The 8,975-nt window shown below is 37.7% G+C and overlaps 1 protein-coding gene across 1 annotated transcript in view; it reads left to right on the top strand.

The window, feature by feature from the left end:
• Window positions 1-8,975, top strand: part of ZEB1 (zinc finger E-box binding homeobox 1) — a 197,028-nt gene that overhangs the window by 58,437 nt on the left and 129,616 nt on the right. The window lies entirely within an intron of this gene.

The raw sequence follows: 8,975 nt of genomic DNA, 5'->3' as shown, positions 1-8,975 counted from the left end.
CTTTTCTGTTACCTACTCCCCCATGCTACTGCCCCACAGAGATGTATACCCCTAGCTGGGTATACATCATTATAGTAGACACTGTTAGAACAAGAAAGTCCAAATGAATCCTCAAACACTATTCTTGGTTAAGGAATTTCCCATGTTGTGATTTTGGCTAGTTTCTCAAAGCATTTGGGAAGCCAACTCTGATGAATGAAACGTGTCCGACATGATGTATGACCTTCCATATATTGCATGTCATGTAAGTCAAAATCAAATGACAGCATCTGCCTGGAACTGTCTTCTATGGAAATTCCAAGATTGTCTTCAGAGTGGGGTTTGCATAACCTGTGTGATTAGGATTTGGGAACTATTTTGAACAGGGAAGAAAGATAGATTAATACATTGCCAAATGGCACATCTTCTCAAGTCGCAGGAAGAGATGTGGTAATGAAGCTAACATAATATGGGATAAAAATTAAAACTCTATGACTGAAAAGGGAAGCATTAATATTTCCATTCTGTAATGTAGCCACCCATGCTCGATATAGCTGGAGCAGCTGAAAACAACATTGATCATACAACTGGAAATGGTAACCTCTTCAGCCACTTCAAATAAATGGGAGAAAGACTGAGTCTGCAGCTGCTAGTCCAGTGTAGTACTTTTCATTTGACCTACCGCTGTTTTCAGTTTGCTAATACACGGGGATTTGTGTACACGGGGAACAGCAGCCTGGGCTGTGGTGGCAGTAATCTCTTGGGAAGGGATGGGGCAGGCAGATGCGGGTATAACCAGGGGATCACGAATCTAGGGCAAGCCCATGACTTTGTGACCTTCCTAATCTTTAAAAATAGCTTTATGTATGTGTGTGTATACAACAGATGCAATGTTGTAACAGATATACATCATAAATGTTATCTAAAATTGTTTTGCATAGTTTTTAATATTCTGAAAGGTACGAAAACCTAGTGAAGAAAGGCACCCTGAGCTCTTGTGAAGTAGGACGTGAGAAACAGCATCGAGTAGCAAGCAAGAAAAAGAACACACAGATGCATTTACATAAAATGTTTCCATTTCAGTTTAGCCATGGATTTTGCTCTGGTACGTTTGCTGATCCCTGGCTGGCTGCATAGTCTGTCTAGCATTTTCTTCTATGCCTGAAGAATGGCCTGTTTGCTGAGTTTGGCATTTCAGTCTAGGTAGTCACAGCAATGGACAGGTCTGTCTGTTTGCTTTTTTTTCTTCAGTCTTGCCCAAGTCAACAGAAAGGGTTATCCATCACTATACCACAGGAAAAACAGGCTGGGAAAAGAGCACCGAAAACGTTTGCTTAGATTCTTATCAGTATGCATCACTATGAGGAGAATGGAGACCCAAGCAATACATAGGTCCTTAAAATGCCGTTTCAGAAGTTGCAAAACTAATATGATGTGTTACTATTCAGGAGAAAATGTGACTGTGATTTAGTCTGATTCAGATTAAGACTAGACTGTAGTTAAAATGTCTTGAAACAGACTCTGAAAAATAGTTGTGCATAAGCTACCTTTCATAGGGGAAATTAACAGTAGTTGCAAACATAATTTTTCAGACCTTCTGGAATAAACATTTAAGTGAGCAACAATGTTAAGATAAAAACATCACAGAACCTATAAATACTATTTAGGAGCAGAGCAGTGTTTATGAAGCAATCACCAACTAAAGATAAAGCAGCCTAAGGTGAAGCATTCAACTAAGTATAGTCTTGGATTCATGGTGAAGAATGCTATTGCGGTGAGGAGCTTTTCCATTTTGCAAATTAAGCTTACACCTAAAATTAGCAACTTCACGAATCCCATGGAGTTCTTTACGTTATTTAGAATAAATGGCATGGCACCAAAGTACTATTATTAATAACAATTAAGCAAATTTATTCTGTCCTCTTCTTCAAGGTGCTGCGATGATGAATCCAAATACAAGCACACCTGGCTGCAGGAACAAACTTTGAGCTTTTGAGCTAATTCATCTTTGCAGAATAAAGTTTTTGCAGTTGTCTTCTCTATGCTAAGAGGCCCAAACATTTTATAAACATTCAGCTAGATTACAAATGTTTAAAAAAAAACAACCAAAACAACAACCACTCATACCATAACAAATGCTTTTGTTGCCTTTTGGTGTTGTGTGATATATAGCACATTATGCGAAAACCCACAGAGCTGGTATGGCCTTATCAGGGAATGGTGTCTAAAGATAGCTGGCATAAAAGACACCCGTTACAGGTGAGGCAGCAAATTCTAGGACTTTTCACCTAAAAAACTGGGAGTTAAATTTAGAGCAGAGAGATGAAGTCATGTCCATAAACCCCAACAACCTCACAATAGGAAAACATATCTCACTGACTGGACTGATGTAAAGAGTAAGAGATGGGGTGGGATTCATCCCACTTAGCTTTAGATGCCTGTGAGGTATACCAGGCTCTACAGACTAGATCCCCACTAACTACAAAGGCAGTCTGGAGGAACTAGCCCAGACGTAGAACTCTACATAAGGCAGCTAAGTCCCACGCATGATCACCTACTACGGTTACCGAACATGAATTAGTCATCGCCTGCAAGAAATCAACTGCTTCAATGAATGCCTACCAACAGCTACCGAAATAGGTAATGAATCTTTTAAATAGAAACAAAATTACTTAAACCACATAAAATTTGAATTTTATTACTCCAGATAGCTTTTGTATTTGCAAAACAGACCCTGCAGGCACCTAAATACAAACAAAGCTTTGCATTACTGCTTTCAGCTTCTAGCTAATCCCAGTTACTCAGGATTTTTCAGTTAAATTCTCCGTGCCTGTGAAAATCTGCTTCTGGTCATCCCTACAGCTGCCTAACTCTTCACTCCACCTAACCACCTGCAGCTCCTTAAGCCTGGCTTTTCTCTACCTGGCTGCTCTGCAGAAACTGATTTGGACCATTCAGAACATGCCCTGCATGCCTGAAATGTTGGGTGTAATCCATCCTTAATATGAAATCCCAGTAGTTGCCGAGTTCCTCCAGGACATTAGAAACCAAGATTTGATTCTATCCTCTCCTCAAAGAAACCTGAATCATCATCATTCACCAATGATGGCAATTCACCTTCCTAAAGACAACAATTCAGGTAGTCTTTATCTGTACTGATGAATGTTTTTTGTTGCTATAAAATACTTAAAATAGTCATTGAACTAAAGATCATAACCTAACAGAACATTTATCTAAGTGGTGAGAGGAGTAAAAAGTACTTCAAAGTACTTCTCTTCAGATGACACAGGAGCTCTTATCCTTCTTCCAGTACTTACATTTAGTCAGTATCAATAAGAGAAAATGAGAGTTCTCCAGAAAGCCCAGTGATTTAGGGCACTACCCGCCATAGACATCTCTGTTCAAAACTCCCCAGTAAGAAGAGGGAACCTGATAAAGGGAATTTTCAAAACATTTGGTTCGTGGAAACCCCTGGAGCACCTGCTCCCCTTGTAACAATTGCTCTAATCCAAGCTTTTAATACTTGGGTAAAAAAGACATTTTCTATTTGATCCCATATAAAATCGTCCTAGGCTTTTATTTCCACAAGGGAAAAAAGAGAAGTTTATTGTTTGGATGGTTCCAAACTAGGCTTTCCTTGTTTGATCTTGCAAACAAAAATTCCTGATATGCACAGCCTTACATGAGAATCATAATCCCTTTCCAATTCTTTATCAGCACATGATCATTCTTGCATGGAACTGCTGTTCCCTGCTCCAGTAAACTAAACTCAGATATAATTACACTAGATTTTACGCGGCTCTATAGTGCCAACAAATTTGGTCTGTGCATCTGAGTTTCAAACACACTATTGTCCATTTTAATACCATATGTTTGTGTCTACCAGACAGACCCGTACCTTGCCAAATTGGAGAATCAGACCAACTATGCTGCGTACACTAAATCTTCAGTTCCCATCTCAGAAAATAACCATTACGGTATCTGTGTTTCTCCTTATGGCATTAACTGATGATTTGTTGAGGTCTTTTAAGCAAAATTACACTTTTAATTATATTCATTTGTTTGTTTTGCTAGACTTATATTCTTTTTTTTTCTGGTTTTCTTTATGTTAATTCTGTATATTCAGAATACAAACTACAAGCTCCAAAACTATAGCAGCTCCAAAACAACAGCTTTCCTTTCTGTCTTAACAAACATTTCCTGCAGAAGTATTATGCACTTTGCAGTGGGGAAAAAAAATAAAAGACAAATGAGAGATAACAAATGAATAACATTTGACATTAGAATGTGCTCCAGCAATTAAAAACCTCAAATATAAAGGAGAAGAATATGCAATGAAATAATTAAGAAATCAATTTGAAGTTGGGATTTAAAGAGCTGAGTGAGCCAGCTGTACAGATATCATAACAAAGAGAGTAACTCCAAACAAGAGCCAAATGAGCAATTGCACAAAACTGTGAGACAGCAAACAGCAAGAGGGCTGGGGAGTAGAACTAAATCAGAAACAGAGTGTAAGTTACAGAAGGAAACAAACATGAACCATATGGGAAAATATTCACAATACATTAGTGTTTAATTAGATAATATAATGGATAAGGACACTTATGCAGAGTCATCATAAACAAAGATGAATGGAAAATGTGCTACTAATAAAACCGGGAAATCTAACTGCTCTACAACTGTAATTTGATCAGTCACAAGTTCAGATGTAATTTAAAACAAAAAATAATATTTTGATACAGTATTTTGCTACTGCATCTAGTAGTAGAAAATAAAGTATTAAAGGAGACTTTCTCAACTGAAGTTCCAGGTACTTTGAAAACAAACAAAAAAATCACAACTGTTCATAATCCAACGCTTGTACCTAAATTTGCATTCCAATTCCATTTTGAACACGCAAGGTTTGCCTTTTGGATGAAGAATGTGGAATGACCTTTTCAAATTTTTTCCTCTTCTAAAATCGTTTTTTGCTTGTGTGAAGGCTCTGAAACAGAGAACACATCTAAAGTTAAAATTAGCATAAGAATGGAATTGTAGGTCCTGGTTATGTTTTCGTATGTTTATTTTACACAGTGTACCAAACTGACATAGGTATCAGCACAGGTTAATTGCTTTCAAGGGAAAAACAATATGCAACAAGTAGGGCAAAAGGAGAGCAAGAGAAACAAAACGGTTTTGAAGGCCTCTGTGATCTTCACAAACACTTTTTCTTAACAAGGAAGATTTCTGAAAAGTCAATTGCATATATGCAAGTCATTATAGCTATGTACCCATTAATGCTTTACGGCACTTTACATCCTTATACTTCAATCTTTCAAGCAGGTACAGCCTTCTCAAGTCATGCAAGACATGACAATTTATTAGGAATCATAGCTTCAAGCTTTAAATGAAGAAATCAATTCATGGTAAAGTACAGAAACAGAAAAAAATTATAAGCTGAGGAAAGTGAAAAAGTGATAATTTCTCTTGACAAATATTTACAAACTCCGCTCTCATTTTTTGAGACGGTACAACATCCCAGAGTACACCTTCAAAACTTATTAGATTCACTTGGAAGCAAAACCAGAAATTGAAAGACCATCTGGAAGGGCACTAAAACCGTATGTTGATATCTCTAAAATCCACATTTTATTCAAGATCAGTTCCTCAGCTAGCTGCTGTCAAGCTGTGTATTTCTGGGTCATTGTTCTAGTAAATCTTTCCACTACAATTTCTATAGAGGAGAAAAAGCATATTTCCAAAAAAGAAAAAAAAATCATCACTTGAAAAGCACATTTTAGGAACGGACATTCCAAGAAAATACATGGAAGTGAAAATAAAGTTTCAGTAATGGAAACCAGAAAAAAAAAAAAAAAAAAAAAGAATCTCCACAAACCAGAAATTAAACAAGAAACAATTCACTGAGTCATTTTCCATTGTAATTCTAAATTCATTCAGCTAAATGAACATCATTAAATCTAGAATACTCAAGATAGGATGTGAAACTTCATTTCATAAACATGAGTAAGGAGTAAGCACACAAACAGGGGACTGAATGCTTTTATTTAATAATATATACTCATAAACCATAACAGATTTATGGTTTTATGATCATAAACCGTAACACAACATACAGGACTATTTTTAAAGCGGCAAAAACTGTCTGTAATAACCATTAGCTGGTTTTCGAGCATCCATACTCCAGTGTGACTACTGAAGTATTTTAATTCCTGTCTTCAGACAATGGAAATAAATGTCAAAAAAGCTGAAGTACAGCAGCTATGCAATCTGACATTTCAACTACATTATGCCTATTTAGGTTGCCTAAATTCCCACACAAGTTATGTCACTAGAGACAAACTAATTCTTATGGATGACCATTGTCTTAGAATTCCTCCTTTAAAGAAACACATTCTCAAGCCTGCCACATTTAGGATGCAGAAAATATACTGCTTTGCTGAGATTTTGCAAATTAGTACATTAATTAATTCCTGCAACCTTGACTGAAAAGTCAGATTGAAAGCCGTGCACCACAAAGAAAACCAGGATTTTCCATTCTTGCAGCACAAAACAGATTAAATTACACATACAATGTGCTCATATATTGCAGAACACTACAAAGGTAGCAAGAATTTTAACTAGTGGGTTTGCATCCAGGATTAGAAGAATGTATTAGGTCAAAACACTTTGACAGTGGCTGCATCCTTAATTGTGATGCTTTTCAGCACAGTAAATAATGGGAACTTTGTATACAAAGATGTGAAATGCCCAGTTGCTTGGATCAAATGTATTAAAGTTTAAAAACCAAAAGACCAACCCATCCACACATCTATTTGCAAGTTGTGAATGAGACGCTTTTCTCAATGAATAGCGATTGGGGTAATCAGTAACTTGATGCAAAATACTACCCTCTGCTTTTTTAGTTTCTAGACCTCCTCGGTAACGAAGACAACATATACAAAGATTGCTTTGGTTTTCTCTTCTCATTTATCAAAACTACAGCAGTGTAGAGCTAGCAATGCTCCTGCCAGTTTCAGTTCTGCTCTTCAGAAACTAATGGGCAGCAAGAGTTGTCACCAGTTCCTCCTAGCTGCTTGGAAATCTCAAGAGACCAATGCTCAAACAGGCACTATGACTATTTGGAAAAAAAAAAAAAAAAAGCAATAACAAACACCAGGAGACTGCTTCTTTCCTAATTCTCTTAGGAAACGTAAATTGCTCAAAATGGAGACAAGAATTCTTATCCAGAGGTGAAAAGTGACAAAACTCAATGAAAACAAGCTACTTGAAAGCCATTTAAAGAAGGGCCTGGAATTTTGTGTGGGCATGCAGGGGAATATTGTTACAAATCTATAAATATACAGGTACCTTGTTATTTTTATTTTTGCAATTACCTTCTAAAACATGACAAATTTTAAGGAACTGAAGACTTAGCATGAAAACCTGTACATGACATTTTGGTTAAATAAATCCACAGAATGATAAAAACATCCAAGAATTCCAAAACACCTTAAGTCCTCATTTGCAAGGAGTTTCACAGCCACAGGTATCTTCTGTAAAAGATACCATTAAAAAAACTTGACAAGCAAGGACGTTGAACTATTAAAGCAGAACAAAAATGAGATTCTGCCTAAACTTTGCAATTCACTCACTCAAAATTTTGCTGACAAGTTTCATTTTTATCTTGTAGTTGGTTTCTTGTTGTGGTTCTTAGCCACCCTTGTATTTGGGGTTCAGTACTCCCAGGTAATGCCAAATCTAATGCTTTTAAATGACTTCTGTGAGTCCATCAAACACTTTGTTATGTTTGATTCGTTACGCTTCCTTACCAACTCTCAGGTAGATACTGTTTACATTGCTGAAGTCAGCAGCCAATTCACACTGGGTAAAGATACATATGTAAAAACACTACACCTAAATTTACCAATTTTGAGAAATATTAGACAAATGATTTGTACCCGTAAAGAAGGGCAACAACTGTTTTCATGTGACTACCCAAATCCATGACTCATATACCTTTCTGAGAGCACAATAATTTTGAAAAAAGTCACTCTAGATCTTTACCTAACTCCACATCCATTTTAGCCCTATACCTCTTTTCTAAGCATTTCTGATTGTACTGACTTCTGGGGAAGCTTCAGATGCAAGGTACTTCCACAACTGCCAGTGTTCAATAGTCCATTTTCTAGAGACATGTTATGCTGCTTCCATGAGATGAGGTGATATGTTACAGAGTGTGAACATATAGCACATGGAGACAATGCAGAATAGCTAAAGGCCTCAAATTCAGTTGTGTATCAATTACTTATTAAAAGTATCCCATTAACAGAAATGGTTTCACTGAAATGGTTTCACTGAAATTTAATTAGTTTGGATAAAAGAATTCCCCAGAAGCACAGAACTATAAATTCTACAGAATCATCCCAGGATGAGGAAAAAAAAAAAAGGAAATAAGAAAGCCTAGAAATACATGGAAACTTACTAAATTGATTTATTGCCTGAAGTGAAAAGCAAGAGTAAACAAATAGTACGAGTGTTTGATGGTATTGTTTTCATTTTTAATACACTGAATATGTTTACTAAGCCCAAACGAGGTTGTTCATTAATTACCCGTGGAAAAGGCTCCCTTCCTTTTTTATTTTTTTAGGGCATAGAATTTTCTACCTCTCCTCCTCTTCGTAAAAGCGGGAAGTATGAGTAAGGAAAGCCCAAGAATGACAGATCTCACATACGGTGGGAACAGCATCACTCTCGTCCAGCTGTTCGTTTCTCGACGAGACCTGTTAACGCAAGATAACCGTCACGACGGGAATCAGCCCCCGCTAACACCGGTGCGCCGCCCTCCCTTCCCCGGCGGGTCGCGGTAAGGGGTGTGTGTGTGTCAGGTCGCAGAGGCGGGGGGCAGAGAGGTCCCCGCGGCCCCGACAGCCCCATCGCTGCTCTAACGCAGGTGCCCGGCAGCGGGGGCGAGGGGAAGCGGGGCCGGCACAGGCTCAGGCCCGCCGGGGCCGCCCGCC

This window comes from Charadrius vociferus, unplaced genomic scaffold (genome assembly GCF_000708025.1).
Source record: "Charadrius vociferus isolate BGI_N301 unplaced genomic scaffold, ASM70802v2 scaffold61, whole genome shotgun sequence".
NCBI lineage: Eukaryota > Metazoa > Chordata > Aves > Charadriiformes > Charadriidae > Charadrius > Charadrius vociferus.
This window is presented reverse-complemented; position numbering and strand designations above follow the sequence as displayed.